The sequence below is a fragment of the Nicotiana attenuata genome, unplaced genomic scaffold (genome assembly GCF_001879085.1).
Source record: "Nicotiana attenuata strain UT unplaced genomic scaffold, NIATTr2, whole genome shotgun sequence".
NCBI classification, from domain to species: Eukaryota; Viridiplantae; Streptophyta; class Magnoliopsida; order Solanales; family Solanaceae; genus Nicotiana; species Nicotiana attenuata.
In genome coordinates, this window is record NW_017670991.1 from 270,193 (window position 1) to 288,850 (window position 18,658).

The window sequence follows — 18,658 nt, forward strand, 5'->3', positions numbered from 1 at the left end:
ACATCGTGTCAAGCATTATTTATGGAAGTTTGATGACAACCACGTGGTGGCACTCATTCATTTGAAGTGATGTGATGGTAGCATACATCGTGCCTCGACGTTAAATCAGGCGCTTCTTGGGAGGCAACCCATGTCTTTTTCTTTCTCTTTGATTTTCTTTGTAGCTTAGAATTTTTTTTGAGCTAATTGTTTGTGAGATGTTGCAGGGATTGTGTTGAAGCAGTGCAAAACAAAGGAAAAACATCTGGTAGTCTCTGAAGTTTGCTAGTGTGGACCGCGGTGCACTTTTGTGCGGTCCGCGCTGGCATGATAAAAATAAAGTGCTCTCTGAAGTTTTCCACAGCGGCCGCGGTCATGTTTGTGCGGTCCGCGGTACAGTTTAATGCGAATCGCGCAAGGTTGCCTTCTGAAACTTCGGATTTTGAAACCCAGCGCGGTCCGCGGTCACTTTTGTGCGGCCGCGCTGGTAGGTGAGTGTGGGGTCCCCAATTCTTCTATAAATAGGGCCCAAGGGTTCCATTTTACCCTTTTCACACTTTGAATACCTAGAGCTATAGTATACTGTTCATCCCTCTTTGAGACCACTTTCCTGACTTGCTTGGACTATTTGCACTCAATCTTCATAAACTTGGTAACATTTCATGCATTTGTGATTAATTAATTTCTTATTTTCATTTTTTTCATGGCTTGCTCAGTAGTTTAGCTTCTTCTTTTTCTTTAACTGTTAGTTTAGGTTAGGTTAAAACCAGGGTAATGCATTGAATAGGCTTAATCAATGGGTGAACTGAGTAGGGACAAAGTAGGTGTAAAAACTTGAACAAGAGTGATAAAAATGCACCCCTAACTTAGTACCCGTAAACCCTAGCTTAGCACGGTCCGCGGTCACTTTTGCGCGACCGCGCTGCCCTGACGCGGTCCGTGTTGCACTTTTGTGCGGACCGCAGTGCTTTTGTGATTGAAAGGTAAAAGTCTCCAGTGCGGCCGCATTGCTTTTGTGCGGTCCGCGCTGGCCCACCGCGGCCGCATTCCCTTTTTTTGCGGACCGCAGTGGGAGATTTAGAGAGTGGTTATCTTGGGCCTTTGCCCAGCGCGGACCGCAGTCAACTTTGTGCGGTCCGCGCTGCTGTGATTCTGCAACAAGTTCTGCAACCTGTTCTGCTGCAATTATCTCTGCAATCTATTTCATTCACTTGTTTCATTGAATGTGCTTAAACTAACAATGTTAGATGCTTATCTTTGCAGATAATGGTTAAACAAAGGGGCGCCAAACAACCACAACAATGCGGGAGAAGTGGTTCCTCCCGAGAGGGTAAAGGAAAGAGAACTGCAAAACTCACTCCCCAGGCTCGGGAGAACATCAAAAAGACCCGAAAATTGATAAGAGCTGCTGACAAGGTTGCTTCTCATTTGTCGGGGAGTGAGTATGTGCCCTCCAAAGACATCTCCTCAGATACAGTCCCAACTCATGTAACCGACCCCCTCCACCTAGTTGATACCCCTCCATCATCACCCACCTCCAAAAGACCAGTGAATATAGTCTCAGAGTCATCTGACGAGTCCGCGGCCGGTAGTGGGCAATACTCCACCTCCCCCACAGCTTCATTATCTGGGGAGAGTGCAGGCAGAGATGAGGGAGGTGAACCTCAGATTGGGGGTATTGAACGAACTAGGAAACCTGAAGTCTGGGAGGACTGATTTGTCAGTCAAGTGGCATTTCACAAGTTTAGGGAGTGGTGGCCGGTGAGGAAGTTGATACCAGAGAGAACTTTTATTGACACTGACCTTTTACCCCACAACCCGAACGTGCAGAGGGAGTTCAGAACTAGATGGGGCTGGGAGTTCTTCATGGAGAAGTGCATCGATGCTAATGAGCACATGGTTAGGGAGTTCTACTCCAATGTAGCTCACATTGTCAAAGATACTAAGGTGACCAAAGTTCAAGATAAAACAGTGTTGTTTTATGGGAGATCGTTAAATGAGTATTTGGGGTTTCTTAATGAAGATGAGTCGCTTTATTTGGCTAAGTTAGCAATGGGTGAGGAAGTCCGCCCTTGGTTGGCCCAGTACTTGGCAACCCCAGGTACTGTGCCAGAGTGATTGCAGGCAGGCAAGAAGATTTTCAGAAAGACATTCAACTTTGAGGCTCGAGGGTGGTTGACATTTGTATGCAGACGGCTTGACCCTTCCACTCATGATCAGACCATTCCACTTACCCGAGCAGTTCTGGTTGCATCTATTATGGACGGGTACCCTATCAACGTGGCAATGTGATGTCCTGTGATATCTGCGGTAGGGCAAGAGCATGACAGGAATTATCCTTTCCCCAACACCCTATCAATGTATTTTCGGGATCTGGAGGTGGAGAACAGGAGATATGATGTTAAGACAAAGCCTGTGGCTCCTTACTCTTGGTATAGTATGTAGGGTCCAGACAACCTTAAGTCCAAGAAGTACCAGCCGCCTGCCTCTGCCCCAACTGGCCAGTCTGAGGAGCCAGTTGCGGAAGAGCCTTCTACCGAGCCTTCCACCATACCTGTTGCAACTAGAGTTGAGGACTTGCCTTCAGGACCTTCTTCTACTGCTGGCCCCAGTTCTTCTGTTGGTCCCAGTACTCCAGCTGGCCCGGGAGTGCCATCTTCTAGGACTCATCCCTTCACTGCCCATCAGTTGAGCCTGACTTTGGCTAGCCTGAACAACTGGATGTCAGCTGCGACATCCAAGTTGTCCACCTTGTCTTCCACTATTCAGACCAAGGCAGCACCTCAGCCAGCTCAGATTCCTCAGTCCATTGAGGACACTTTGAAGAAGCTCCTGGAGAACCAGGAAAAGATTTTGAAGACTCAGGCTACCTTATCTGCAGCAGTGGAGTCTCAAGGCAAGGCTCTGAAGGAGCTTGCCAAGGAGCACAGGAAGATGCAGAGATCACGGGCTTCCATAGAGTCTGTAAAGGAGCTGCGGAGAGATGTGGACAAGCTATTGGCTGATCAGATGCCTTTAGACTTGTTATTTGGGGATCCAGCCCCTCCAGCAGCAGCACTAGTGCCAGAGCCAGAGCAGGAGCAGGTGCCCAGGCAGCCTAGGAAGAAGAGGAAGCTCCCCAGCGCAGCAGATGCAGTCATTGAGGTAGCAGTCCCACAGGAGGCCTCCTCCACTTTTCCTCAGGATGCACCAGTCATACAGCCGGTCTAGGCGCAGGCTCCAGTCCCAGCAGTTGAGCAGCAGGAGGCCGGGAGCCAGTCTGAGGCGCCCGCACATACGGAGGACTTGGGGACCACAGATGACCCCATGCAGACGGACCTGGCTTAGGGAGCCCCTATATCCTTTCTTCTGATTTGTTTTTGGATGCTTATTTTGGTAGTTGGCATTGGGGACAATGCCAGCTCTTATTCGTGGGGGTGCGCCCTACTTTTTTGTTGACTATCTGGATGACTGTACATATTTGACTCAGTTTTTATTCCTTTTGGTTGATTTTCTATTTGGCATGTAAATAACTTTACATTCAGTACTTTTTATCTTCTATTTTGGTTTGTATATAAAGTTAAGTTACATTTTGTATATATTCATCCCCCGTTTGTATATTCTAATCCCTATTGTAAATATTCATTCTATTTTCTATTTTCGCAAAATTTTTTTATTTTTAGCTATACAGTTCGGCTCGTAGCCTCTTGTTTTGTTTTTGACGCTTCCAATAAGCCCTTGGTTTTCAAGGCCACGGTTCTTTCCAAGGATGGAGTTTTGTGTGAACTGGGTGGCTCTTCACGATGATGGATGGAGTGACTACCTTCTTAAGGGGTTGAGTCCGTTTCTTTGATTTTTCTTTTGTTTTTGATAGTTGTAGTTAAGGGTACCTCAAGCAAAGCTTCACTTGGGCCTAGCACATTTGCCTTTGATCCCATGGTCAAAGACATAATGTTGTGTTTAGGATGGTGAAAGTTATGGCTTTGAGACTCTTGCGTTGGCCAACCAATCATCATGTGGTCTTTTTGGACCATTGTGTGCTTGAATCATAACTAAGGTCGTTGTGGGCCCTCGACTCGATGTCTTTAGCAATACCCTAGCATATGTGGTGAGGAATCGAATTGTGAGTCCAAGTCCCGAGCCAATGGTCTAGAACTCGCCCTAAATGTTTGTTGAGGCGAAATCCTAGGTGAAATTTGACTTGAGAAGTGATTATAGGCTCTCCTTGATCCGAATGTTAAGTTGAACAATTCTATAGCCTACCAAAAAGATGATCCCTAGTTAACCCTTTTGAGCCTTAAACCTTTTCTTTCAAGAAGCAATGCTACAATCCTATACCCGTTCTAAATAATTACCCTCTCTTGGCACCCAAATCTTCCCTTGAGTAATGGAAAATGTCTAAGTTTGGGGGGAGAGACAAGAAAGGAAACAAAGTGGTAGAAAGGTACAAAAGCAAAAGAAAAAGGAAGGCAATGAAAAAACAAGAAAAGAAAAAGACAAAAAGAAAGTCCAGCGTGAACAAGAATAAAAAGGGATTCAAGGAAAACAAAAGTAAAAAAAAAGGGTGTGGAAAAAGTAGAAAAGGAGAAATATTTTGAATTGTATAAGAAAGAGTGACAATGTGTCTCTCTAACCCCTTGTAAAGAAGTGGAATGCTCAAAAGAGTCAAGAGAGTTGTGCCATAATGAATCAAAAGAAGTGCTTAAGGGAAGAGTGAACCCACTTGAATAAAAACATGTCCTACCCTTACCCAAAAGCCTTTCATAATGACTCCACAAAAGCCCTAGGATCTTGAGTTGAAAGAAACCTACATTAGTGGATACTTACATAAGGGGCAAGCATATGGTACCTAGAGCCGGACATGTGACCTTCTTCTTGAGAGAGATGAGTGAAACTCCATTAACCTTGGTTTGTGTGTTAATACTCTTAAAGGTGAGGATCTCTTAGGGAGAGTTGAGGATGTGTGAGTTTGGGTTCCACAATGACCAAAGTAATTGAGAGAAGCTCTTTGATGAAATGTGTCAACTCTTGATGCTCTTGTGTCACACTTGATCCATAGTTTTTCAAAAGTTTAAATGTGTTAATGATGCATTCTTATTGAGGGCAATTGTTAGTCCCAATTGATGCTTGTTGAGGTTGCTTTAGGATAGCGGGAATTACTTGGATTTTCCTTTAAGGGGTGGGTCTTATTTTGTTTGCTTGAGGACAAGCAAAGGCTTAAGTTTGGGGGAGTTGATAAGTTAGGATTTTAACGTGTTTTATGCCCCTACTTGCCTATTCTTTGGTTAAAAATTGCTACAAAATAGTCCTAAAATTCTCACAAGTTGTACTTGATTGCAGGTTTGATCGACAAAGCGACGAATGTCAAATATCGGCTCAAAAAGGAGTGAAACCTGCACAAGTGTCAAAGACTAAGCAAGTTGAGGAAGAGAGGACCTAGTGCGGACCGCACAACTGTTAACGCGGCCGCACTAGGAGGTTCAGAGGATGGCAGATTCAAGGGGAAAGCTACGCGGCCGCGGTCAGCGGCCACTCTTTTACGCGGTCCGCGGAGCAGAGATTCAGAGAGCCAAAAAATTTGACCACTTCCAAGCAAAGCGGCCCGCGTTCATTTTTGTGCGGCCGCGCCAACTTCCACCGCGGCCGCACTACATTTTCACGTGGTTCTGTGCTCAACTTCAGAGAAGAAGAAACCAAGAGTTCAAGAGCCAGTGCGGCCGCGGTCATGTTTGCGCGGTCCGCGCTGACCCCGCAGGGGTATTTTTGTCCAGTTTTTCTAGCCCAGTATAAATAGGAACTTTTTCCATTTTTAGGTCAAGTTTTCTGTTCTGAACGCAGCTGAGCTCGTGAGACCGAATATTATAGCCATTTATGGCACTTTTGCTCTTCATTATTGTATTTTCTTCCTAGCAATTAATTAATAAGCTTACTTCTTCATCTATTTCTTTAATTTCTGTACCTAGCATGAGTAGCTAAACCCATCAGCTAGGGTTGTGGCTCAACCCTAGTGTGGGTAATTGATGGGTGTTGCCATCTAAGGTTAGGATGATATTGGGTGTTTGTTATTTGGGTTGATTTTAGGTTTTAATCAAGGATTGGTGGTTGCAAACACTGATTCTAGCTTTGTGGGTTTAACTCTTCTTGAGAAAGAGAGTCCATGACCCCAAAATTGACCCAATAAGGAATTGGGACGGACCCATGAGAAATGGTAGTCCCAATTAACGGGTTAAATCTCAAGAGAGTAATTACCCTACTTGAACCCTAGTTGCTTGGTCTAATTGGCCTACTCAATTGGTCTCGAGAGAGTCAATTGGGCAAAATCATTCTCTCTGCTGAGAGGTGTGAGAGTGGGTACAATTGCGCAACGGTTATAGCATAAGCCCCAAATATGTCAATCTATCCTTAGTAGCATCTACCCGTTAATTAGCCACCTAGGCAATGCCACAACCCTAGAGCCTTTCTCTATATTCCATACAACTTAGCAATATTCTCGTAGCATAATTTAGTTTTAATCATTAGTTTTATAATAGTAGTTATAAGAATCAAAGAAAACCAAAAATGTTTGAAGTGATATTAGAAGCATAACCGCATCTCTAGACTAGACAGATAATACAACTCCACTACTAGCTCCCTATGGAAATTCGATCCCGAACCACTATTCGGGTAAAAGCTATTGCGACCCGCTCTTCCTACCTTAGTGTAGCGTCGAGTTGGCAGCGATCAGAAACATATCCGAAAAGTCTCGCAATGCCGGGACAGAATCACTAATAGGGTTATTAGCACCAACATCCCTCAGAAAGGCTAAATATGACGAACATCCTTTCCCAACCATCCGTCGGGCCTTCAAATATGAAATCACCCTACTGGAACATAATCTAGAGAACCTCTCCACTCGATCCTTGGCAAGCCTGTCATCGCTAATGTCACGGTCTTAGCGTGACAATAGAAATTAGCATGACAAGGAGACAACCTACCCATATCCAACATCACGTCGAAATCGACCATACTAAGCAATGAGAAATCAACTCTAGTCTCCAATCCCCCAATAGTCACCATAACCGTATGCAAGGTACATAACAATAGTATTGCCCACCGATGTTGAGACATGAACAGATGAAACTAAGGACTCATGGGGCATATTGAGATAATGAGGAAAATATGATGATACATACGAACAAGTGTAATCAGGTTCAAATAATACAGAAGCATCCCTGTGGCATACTGAGACAATACTTGTGATCACTGTGTCTGAAGCAACATCTGGTCTGGCAGGAACAACATAGAACCGGGCCTGACCAACACCTGATCGGTCACCCTCTCTATGGCGACCTTTAGCTTCCTAGGCCCCACCCCGAGCTGGCTGGGCGGGTGATAAAGTAACTTGTGCCGAAGTCGTGGCCTGACTCCTCTGCTGAACTGGACCTCCCGGGCAATGAGGACACTATCTCTACATGCTCCCCGCACTAGAAGCAACTCCCCCATAGTGGTGGTGGGGACTAAATAGGGCCCTAAGTACCAAAGTGACTATTAGAAGGACCTGGAACAGATGAACCCTGGACCGATGGAGCACGGAATGAACTCTGATCTGGGATAGCACTGAGAGATGACTAGCCCGAACGAGCACTATATGAACCATGGTTGGATGATGCACAATGATGAACTGGACGAGCCATCTGGGGGGCCTATAAGGACGACCCCTGCTGTGGTGAAACTAACCCTCATAAGAACACCGTTGAAACCACCCGAACCATGACGCCTCTTGGCCTCCCTCTCCTCACGCTCCTGACTACGGACCATCTCTAGCCATCGAGCAATATTAACCACCTCGTCAAACCGAGTACCAGATACACTCTCCCGAGTCTTAACAAAATGCAACTGATAGTGGAGGCCATCAATGAACGTCCTAATCCTCTCCCTCTCTTTGGGAACCAACCAAACTACGTGACGAGCCAACTCTAAAAATATCATCTCATATTGAGTCACAGATAGGCCATCCTGACATAGCTGCTTGAACTGCCTACGCAGCTCCTCCCTACGGGTCTGTGGCACAAAATTCTCTAAGAAGATAACGGATGACTCATGCCATGAAAGTGGTGTAGCACCGACCAACCTGCTCCTCACATAGTCCTCCCACCATTTGAAGGCAGCCCCAAACTAAAAGGTAGTGAATAAGATCCCACACGTCTCTAGAATACCCACTGTACGAAGAATCCGCTGGCACCTATCCAAGAAGTCCTCGATATCTTTTGACTCAGCCCCACTGAATGATAGAGGCTAGAGTCTCCCAAATCTCTCAAGTCTCTTATGCTCATCATCACTCATAACACGACCAACTGGGCCTGAGCAACTGCAACCGACTGGGCTGGTAGTACCCGCGGTGTCTGAAGTCCCTTCATCACCTACTCTAGAGTAGGGGCGGCGGGAGTCTGAGTGCCTCCGCTGGCCTAAGAAGTGGCTGGCACGGTTTGTACAAAAACTTCTTGAGCAAGTCTAGTGCATGCAGTCAATATCTGAGTCAAAGCCTCCCGAAGGCCTGAAACCACAATGGCCATAGCTGGTGTCTGAGCTGGCCCCACTTGCTCAACCACATCTGGAACCTACTCCTGAGCTGGAGCAACAGATAGATCCGCAGGTGCTGTTTTAGCTGCTATACGAGCTACACCTCTGCCCCTATCATGACCCCGGCCTCTCGTGGTCCTAGTCAGTGGAACTAGTGGCTGTCCCTCTCGTCCGATAGCACGCGTCCTCACCTTCTGTGAGAGAATAGAATAATAGATGTTTAGTTCTCGAAATCAACAAATTTGCACGACAAGAATACAGGAATGTGATGTTTTCCTAAGGGTTCGACAGCCTCTCGAAGATAAGTACAAACGTCTCCGTACCGATCCGCAAGACTCTACTAAACTTGCGCATGACTCGTGAGACCTATGTAACCTAGGCTCTGATACCAACTTGTCACGACCCAAATCCTAACTTGTTGTGATGGCGCCTATCGTGTTACTAGGCAAGGCAACAACTTAGACACTTCCCACATTTTCAAATTAAGAATATACTAAAACAGGTTTTGAATAAGTAAAAGATCTCACAAACCGAATAAAATGACACAACTCAAATTATAAGAGGGTGTCACTGAGTACATGAGCATCTATACAATACAAGTATGAAATACTATCTAAGAAAACTAAAATTGAATAAATAAGACTGAGGGAAAGGGGAGGAGAATCAAGGTCTGCGGACGCAGGGCAGCTACCTCGATAATCTCCGAATGCCAGTAAACTATGATAGTCAGCAATCACCGTGTCTAGAAACACTTGGATCTGCACACGAAGTGCAGGGTCTAGTGTGAGTACAACCAACTCAGTAAGTAAAAAGTCTAACTATTGGGCTGAAAGTAGTGACAAGCTTCATAGGTACAGTTCAATTACAAAATTACAGAATGTAGGCATGCTTCCAAATTAAACAATTAAAGCCCAAACAGGTAAATCATGTCAAGTTCAATTGAAGGAAGATATGGTACACCTCGGCATCTACATGACAATTATACATTCCAACTAAAGTACAAAAACAATAATGAGATCATATGCATACTCTCAGAGTGTCAGTCACTTAGTGCTCTCATTCACTCCATCCTCACAGTCACTCATTCCTCATAGCCCGTCAATCTCATTGTCGCTCGGCACTCGCGCTCACACTCAATAGGTACCTGTGTTCACTGTGGATGTGCAGACTCCGGAGGGGCAATTCTAGAACAAGCGCTATAATATGCTAATCTTGGGATAAATCAATAAACATGCTGCGACGTGAAGCCCGATCCTATAAATATCCTCACAATCAGGCCCTCGGCCTCACTCAGTCATCAGTTTCTCCAGTCTTTCGGGATCACAAGAATCATGATAATCATCCCAAACAATGATCATATAATGTATCAATAAAGGATAACAGAGACTGAGATATAACATGCAAATAATATATGTGACTGAGTACAAAATGGCAAATTAAGCAAGTAATTCAACATGTAACACGACCTCTATGGGTGCCAATAGTACCAACTCGTAGCCTTTTCAAGGCCTCACCCACGACCCCTACTCGCTTCTGTGAGCTTGCACTTACGATCAATTCCTCGCAGGTGCGGTCACACCAGCAGATCCCAACTTCAGCACATCTAAGTCCACAATTCAATCTGGTTCCAATTCGAATCATTCCCGTGGCCCCCAAGACTTCAACCAATTATACTAAAATTTCCAAAAACATGATACAAAATTAGTCGAGACCTCAAATCACATCAAACAACATCAAATACAAATCGCACCCCAATTCAAGCCGAAGAAAAACTAAGGGATTTCAACTTCTACAATCGATGCCGAAACCTATCAAATCAACTTTGATTGACCTCAAACATTGCACACAAGTCATAAATGATAGAACAGACCTATTCCAACCTTCGGAATCAAAATCTGAGCCCGGTAACAAGAAAGTCAACTCTCGGTCAAACTTCTCAACTCTCAAAAGTTCGAATTTTCCAACGTTCGCCATTTCAAGCCAAAATCACCGACAGACCTCCAAATCAATATCCGGACACACTTCTAAGACCAAAATCATTATACGGAACTACTGGAATCATGAAAACTCCATTCCGCAACCATTTACACATAAGTTAACATCTTGTGCATTCTTTTAATTTAAGTTTCTAACCTTGGGACTAAGTGTCATGATTCATTCTGAAATATCCCAGAACCAAACCAACTACCCCGGCAAGTCACGTAACAATAGTTGATTCATAGAATAAGTATTAAATTGGGGAACAAGGCTACAACACTCAAAATTACCAGCCGGGTCATTACACAAGTTGTTGCTGATAAAGGAAAAAAGGATTGCTAGTAGAAGCAACCTTATGGAGGAAAATAAATGTTAGAGAAAATTAAAAAACATGTATGAAAAAAGAAATGGTTATAAGCCCAAAACCAATAATCAAACATTCAAGAAAAAAGGCATCTGCTTTGTGTGTGGAAAACCTGGCCACTACGTTTCTCAATGTATGAAAAGAGTTCGGGAATGACAATACCGTTAAGGCTATAGTAAATTTGACTGAAGCCAAAGTGGATGATAGCATTGTTGCGGTTCTTTCCCAAGTGAACCTTGTGGCAAATGTTAAAGATTGGGTATTATATTCTGGTGCTACGAGGCACATATTGTAACGACCCGGCCGGTCGTTTTGAGAATTTAAGTTCTGATCAGCGGAATAAGGTCTTGATAAGATTCATATTATGTGTATCGACTTGCATGCATAGTTGAATTCAGTTACCGGAGGATTCGCAAATCGAATTGGAAGAATGATTCTAGTTTTGGAAGCTTAAGCGGTGAGAATTTGACCGGAATTAGACTTTTGAGTAAACGGCTCTGGAATGAGTTTCGAATGATCTCAACAGCTTCATATGATTATTTTGGACTTACGTGCGTGTCCGGATTCGGACTTGGAGGTCCATAAGGTAATTTGAGGCATTTTGGCAAAAGTTGGAGAAGTTGAAGTTTGGAAAATGGAGAAGTTTGACCCGTAGTTGACTTTTATGCTATCGGGGTGGGTCGGTATACGATTCCGAGAGATGGAAAAGCCCCGTCTTGTCATTTGGGACTTTTCTTCAAAATTTGGCATCATTCCGAGTTGTTTTGATAGGTTTCGGTGCGAGTTCTAGAAGTTGGAAGATTTGGAAGTTCATAAGCTCGATTCATGGCGCGGTTTGCATTTCTGGCGTTGTTTGATGAGATTTGAGACCTCGATCGAGTCCGTGTTAGGTTATAGAACTTGTTTGCGTATTTAGACGGGGGCCTCGGGTGTGTTTCGGATGAGTTTTAGATGTTTTGTATGGTTTTGATCAGGTCTTGTTCTGGTGTTTTTGCACCTACGACCATGGAGCGCTGGTGCGGCTTCGCTTCTGCGTGAGCCCGGCTACTTCTACGGTCATGAAGACCTAAAAGCTAGCTCGCTTCTGCGAAGGCTGGCACGCAGGTGCGAAAGTCGCTTCTGCAGTCCAGCGATCGCACCTGCGGAGAAATCTCGCTCCTGCGATTTCCCCTTTCGCTTCTGCGGTGTCGCTGACGTCGCTGTATATCTGTAGATGCAGTCCCTGGCCTGGTTAGATGAGTTTGCAGATGCGGACCCTTTCTCGCAAATGCGTTCCCGCAGATGCGCTTTCTTGTCCACAGATGCGGAAGTCTTGGCAGAATCATTTAAACCGAGGGTTTGGTCAATTTCTTCATATCTTGAGTTTTGGACTTTAATTTTAAGAGCTTCTTCCTAGGTTTTTCAAACAAATCGATTGGGTAAGTGTTCCTCATCTAGTATCTAATATATTCCATGATTTTATCTTCATTTCTATCATTTGATTTGTGTTTTGAGTTGAGAAAATGGTTGGTTTTTTAAGAAAGTTTTCAAAATAAAAAATCATGATTTGAGGGACCAAATGGTACCGGAATTTTATAAATTCTGTATGGTTGAACTCGTATCGGTATGGGTATTCCATTTTTGTAAAATTTGTCGGGTTCGGAGGTGCGGGCCCAGGGGTCGACTTTTGGACCAATTTTTGGACTTTGTTAAAGATTGAGAGTTTATGATCCAGAATAATTTCTTAAGAGTTTTATTTGTGCTTTGAAGTTATTTTGGTTAGATTTGAGCTGTCCGGAGGTCTTTTCACCCGAGAAGTGCATTTTTAGAGTATCGGTTTGTCGTCTTTGAGGTAAGTATCTCGCCTAACCTTGTGTGGGGGGCTTACCCTTAGGATTTGAGTCTCCTATGTTAATTTTAGTCCGTGTACGCGAGGTGACGAGTGCATGCTCTGAATTATTTGTGGAAGTTGGCCTTTAGGGTTCTTATGTCCTTATACTCACTGTGTATGAAGTTGTTCGTGATACGTTTGAGTTCCTATTTGCTGGTTTCACTTCTAGATGCTTCAATTAGAATTGATTGCCTTAGGATTCACTCTTATTGCCTATTTGACTCTTATTTGACTTAACTGAAGATTTTGCCTCTTCTATCGTCATGCTATCTTTTCACAACTGTTTATCTTTAATTGAAATTATTACTATCTCATCCTATAATTGTTTAGTCTTAATTGGAGTTATGATTATTTTCTGCTGCCTACCATTATTTTAATTATTGAAAATCTTTCGGAAATTGCTCAATCTTAAAAAGGAGTTTGGATAACCTATATCTTAGTTGACTTGCCTTTATTTCAGACTATTGGACTCGTGTTGACTTCCTTATTGTTGACTTGTATATTGTGGGAGCATTGCTACATATTAGTTTTCCCTTGTTGAACTGTTTCCCTTTATGCCTAGTATTCTTTATTATGGTTATTCCTTGTGAACTGGTTCTACCGTTTCTCTGTGATTTAAAGTTCTTGAGTTGATTTACTCGCCGTACTTTGTATTATTGTCATTTTTGTTGTTGTACTTGTTGTGGTGATTTGCGAGGTTTCTGCCATGCTGTAACTGTTATTTCTGTTGGTTGCGCTGCATATTTACTTTGGGGCTACGGGACTGTATCCCGGTAGATCCCCCTGTTCTGTATATTTACTTTGGGACTACGGAACGGTATTCTGGTAGATCCCCTTGCACATTTACGTTTGGGACTACGGGACGGTATCCTGGGAGATCCCTTGTTATTATCACTGTGTTCTGAGCTGTTGCTTTTCATTGATTCTATCCCTGTGTAAACATTCTATGTGTTATCAATTCTTTTCCTTATGCTTACTAGCTGGTATGAACTATGTTAGGACACTTGCACAAGCATACACGTGGCTAAGTACCCTTATCGAATAAGAGGCTTCTTGATATTGCTAAGTATAGACGCACACCCTCGTTTACTTGCCTTCCGGGTGAGAATAGCTCTATTTGGCACGTGAGTTGTCAATATTATTATGAGGTGTGATAAGGGCACAGGATGCCAAGTGTTACGGTTCAGATATTGAGACCTGTATTGTATGATTATGAGATGAGGTGTCACAGGGTGACTTATATTCGAAGGATATTTATTTGAAAAGATTTTCTTCGAAAGGTATTTGTTTTGAAAGAACTATTTTTGAAAAATATTTATTTGAAGGAAGTATATTTCGGAATATCCTTATTACTTGAAGGATTTGACTAAATGATTGAAGTTGTTGGCTAAGACGTAATGTGAAAACTGCCGTAGTTGCTGAGTTATTACTTGTCTTTACTATAATTGTGATTTCGGATTTGGGTTGCGTTTCCGTTCATTTTCTGTGTTCTTATTATGGTGTTCCGTTGTTACTTATTGTTTCTTTCCTTATTGCAATTACTGTATTGTTAGCCATATCGCGTAGTTGTTATATAGATATCACGTTCTGTTGTTTCTATACTTATACTTGTTCAATTTATTAGACCAGTAGGTGTCTTGACTGTTCCTCGTCACTACTCCGCCAAGGTTAGTCTTAATACTTACTGGGCACCGCTGTGGTGTGCTCCTACTACACTTCTGCACATTTTTGTGCAGATCCAAGTATAGTTCGTTTGTAGCTGCGCGGATTCTTGCCGAGGAGACTCAAGGTAACCCTGCTGCTAGTTCGATGGCATCGGAGTCACCTTCCTATTTTGTATTCACACTGTTCTACTTATTTCCATACAGTTGTGTTTAGAAGTTGTAGCGAAACTCTGTAGAGCTTATGACTTGTACTGCCGGTTTTGGGAAGATGTAAATTCTATAAAGATTTCCATATCGAGACTGTTAGAATTTCTTTATTATGGTTGATATTCAATAAATGCTTAGGCTTATCTAGTCCCTAAGACTAGGTTCTATCACGATACCCAACGGAGGGAAAATTCGGTCGTGACACATATTGTGCGAACAAAAAAACGACATTGTGTCTTACACCCAAGTTGAGGAAGGAGAAGAAGTTTTCTATCTTGGTGACTCAAGAACTACTCAAGTTCTTGGAAAAGGCAAAGTTCTTCTAAAACTAACACGTTACAGAACTTTGACATTGAATGATGTGTTGCACGTTCCTAGTATCCGAGCCAATTTGGTCACTGTGGAATTGTTAGGAAAAGTGGGGGTGAAGGTTTCTTTTAAATCTGATAAGGTCGTGTTGACCAAGAATAATAAGTTTGTTGGCATAGGTTATTATAACCATGGTTTCTTTGTACTCAATGGTATGAATGAAAATACTTGTTCTTCTGTTTACTTGATTGATTCTTTTAATTTATGGCATGCTAGATTAGGACATGGTAGTTTATCTTATATTAAGAAAATGGATTCTGAAGGTCTCATTTCAAATATTAATTATTCAAATATTGATAAGTGTGATGTTTGTGTCAAAGCTAAACAAACTAAGAAATCATGTGCTTCTGTATTTAGAGAATCTGAATTATTAAGTTTAATCTATACTGACTTAGGAGATTTGAAACAAACTATGACTAGAGGAGGGAAAAAAAATATTATGTGTAATTCACGAGATAACTCTGTCATATTCTCCACAGAAAAATGGTGTAGCAAACAGAAAAAATAGGACCTTAAAGGAAATGATGAATAGCATTCTTGTTAGTTCTGGTGCTCCGGATAATGTTTGGGGTGAAGCCATAATGTCATTTACAAAATAGGATTCCCTACAAGAAAACGGGTAAATCTCCTTATGAGTTGTGGGAAGGCTACCCCCTATTTGAAATAGTGTGGGGATGCCTTGCCAAAGGTATGTTACCTGATCCTAAGAAAAGAAAAATAGGATCTAAAATATCTTATTATATGTTTATTGGGTATGCTGAAAGTAGTGCAACATATGAATTTTTAGTAGTCAAAAGTAATGAGCTTGAACACAATACTATTGTTGAAACAAAAAATGCTAAATTTTTTTAAAATATTTTTCCTTTAAAATTTGAGAATATTCCCGATGCTCCTATTATGCCAAGTGATAATGCTCATAACCCGAGTCTTGATCACTGGAATGCATTAGTAAGAGTAATAAAATATTTTAGAGGTACCATGAACTATGGTATTAAATACAATGGATTTACCACTGTATTAGAAGGATACAGTGATGCTAATCGGATATCCGATTCAGATGAGACAAAATCCACTAGTGGTTATGTGTTCACCCTTGGTAGGGATGTTGTGGCATGTAAATCAGCTAAATAAACAATAATAGCTAGATCAACCATAGAATCTAAGTTTGTGGCATTGGAATTGGCCGGCAATGAGACCGAGTGTAAAAAGAACCATTTGGCAAGTATTCCACTAGGAAGAAAACCAACACCTTCTGTAGCGATGCATTATGATTGCCAAGCTGCAATAGCCATTGCTAAAAATAAATTATTCAATGGGAAGAGTAGACGAATTCCATTGAGACATAATGTGATAAAGCAGCTGCTGAAAGATGGAATTATTTCCATAGATTATATGTAGTCAGAAGTGAATTTGGCCGATCTTCTAACAAAACTTTTGGGAAGAAAATTAATCTCTGAAACATCAAGGGGAATGACACTATTGCCAATTTGAGTTATATCAACAATGATGGTAACCCAACCTATGTGATTGGAGATCCCATGAAGTAGGTTCATATGGGTAATAAGAAGTTATTAGTTGATCAAATAAGAATTATTAAATTTTGTGTCTTCATATGGTGTGTGTGTATATAGTGCAAGAGTACAAGGAATGGGAGGCTGAGTTATTAAACTCTTAATCTAATCCATAGCCTTTTTATAAGTGGTGTATTGCGCTGCAGAATGCACTTGATGGATGGACCTATATGAGTGTGGAGTGGGGTCGCTCCTATGAAATTTATGGCAAAAAATTTCTAGAGCACATATGAAACCAGGCGCGCGCAAGGCCTATTAGCGCAAAACCACGACCAACAACAAAGTGTGTAAGGGTATAATGTGATAGATAAGATACTAAACTTACAAAATAATTCTTGGTTCATAGAAGTTCTAAACTTCACCAATTGTCTGTAAGTTTAATCTTATTTTATCTTGGTCTAGTTGATAGTACAAGGGACACTAGATTCGACGCATTGTGTTCATTCGTAAAAACCCAGCGAAACTCCTTATTTTATTCTATTTCTTAATATTCTTTTTAAGTTATGTGGGGGATTATTAGGAAAAATATTTTAATATCTTAAAAAGAATATCTAAAATTATGTCTAGGTTCATTCTCTTAATATAATATTAATGGGTCTTTATTATACCAATTACTTTTTTGTTAGTAACTGATGGTATAATTTTCAATTACAAATTTGAAAACATTAAAACTGTTTATTGAAGCCTATAACTATGATTTTAACGTTTTGGCATCTATAGATTTAAATGACTTTAACGTTTTGGCATTAAGACCTAATGGCTTTAACTTTCATCAGATGTTCATATTAGTTTTGGAATATATATATATATATATATATATATATATATATATATATATATATATATATATATATTGCTTTGTCATCATTTGGAGGTGTGAAAAAAGTTAAAACTTTTCTTTCCTTTTCTTTTGTGTTGGATTTCTTTTTTTATTAATCTTTGTGGTTTCTGCTCCTAGTTATAAAATACTAGGGGATACACCTAATAATATTCAATATGGTGTGAGCGAATTCTATTGATCACAAAAAGTTGCAGCCTCTCGAAGATAAGAATAAACGTCTCTGTACCGACCCGCAAGACTCTACTAAACGTGCTCATGACTCATGAGACCTATGTAACCTAGGCTCTGATACCAACTTGTCTCGACCCAAATCCTAACCTATCGTGACAACGCCTATCGTGGTACTAGGCAACCGACATTTCAAAAATACTTCCAATATTTCATAGAAAATGAATCAAGTAATTTTAAATAACCAATATTTTCATAAAAACGAGGTAAAACCCAAAACACAATGTGGAAAACATTTCCTAACTCGGGGTGTCACTGAGCTCATGAGCATCTATGCATCACCAGTTTAGAAAAGAAATATCTAAAAAAGTCTGGATAAAAATACAAATAAAGAAAAGATAAGGAAGGAGAAAACAGGACTGCGAACGCCAGACAGCTACCTCGTAATCTCCAAAGATCATCCGTATACGACATCAACGCCCACCATGTCCGAAAATACCTGGATCCGCACACGAAGTGCATGCAGGGTGTAGAGTGAGTACAACCAACTCAGTAAATAACAATACTAAATAAAAAAACTGAAAGTTAGTTACGTGCTACACAATTATAATTCAATTTCAGTAGTCTCAACAAGCAAAATAGACAAGCTTTCAAATCCGGCAATTTAAGTCAAATCAGTTTATACATGCCAAGTTCAATATAACCGAATAAAATATCTCTAAGAAGATTTCAAAACAGTGATATATGGCAATATGTGCAACAGCAATGAAAGCAAATACAACCTCTCAGGGCAACAGTCACTCAATCTTTCTCAATATCTCATCACTCGCTATATCGATGCGGCGTGCAGCCCGATCTCAATATATATATATATATATATATATATATATATATATATATATATATATATATATATATAGCTTACATCTCGGCACTCAGGCCCTAACTCAGTCACCAACCTCTTTAGTCTCTCGAGCTCTCAAAAATCACAAAAATCCCCAAAAAGAGATAATATTATGTATCAACAAGAAACAAGAATTGAGTGAGATATGATACGCAGGTAAAACCGTAACTGGGATAAGACAACAATTAGCAAATAGTTCAACAAGT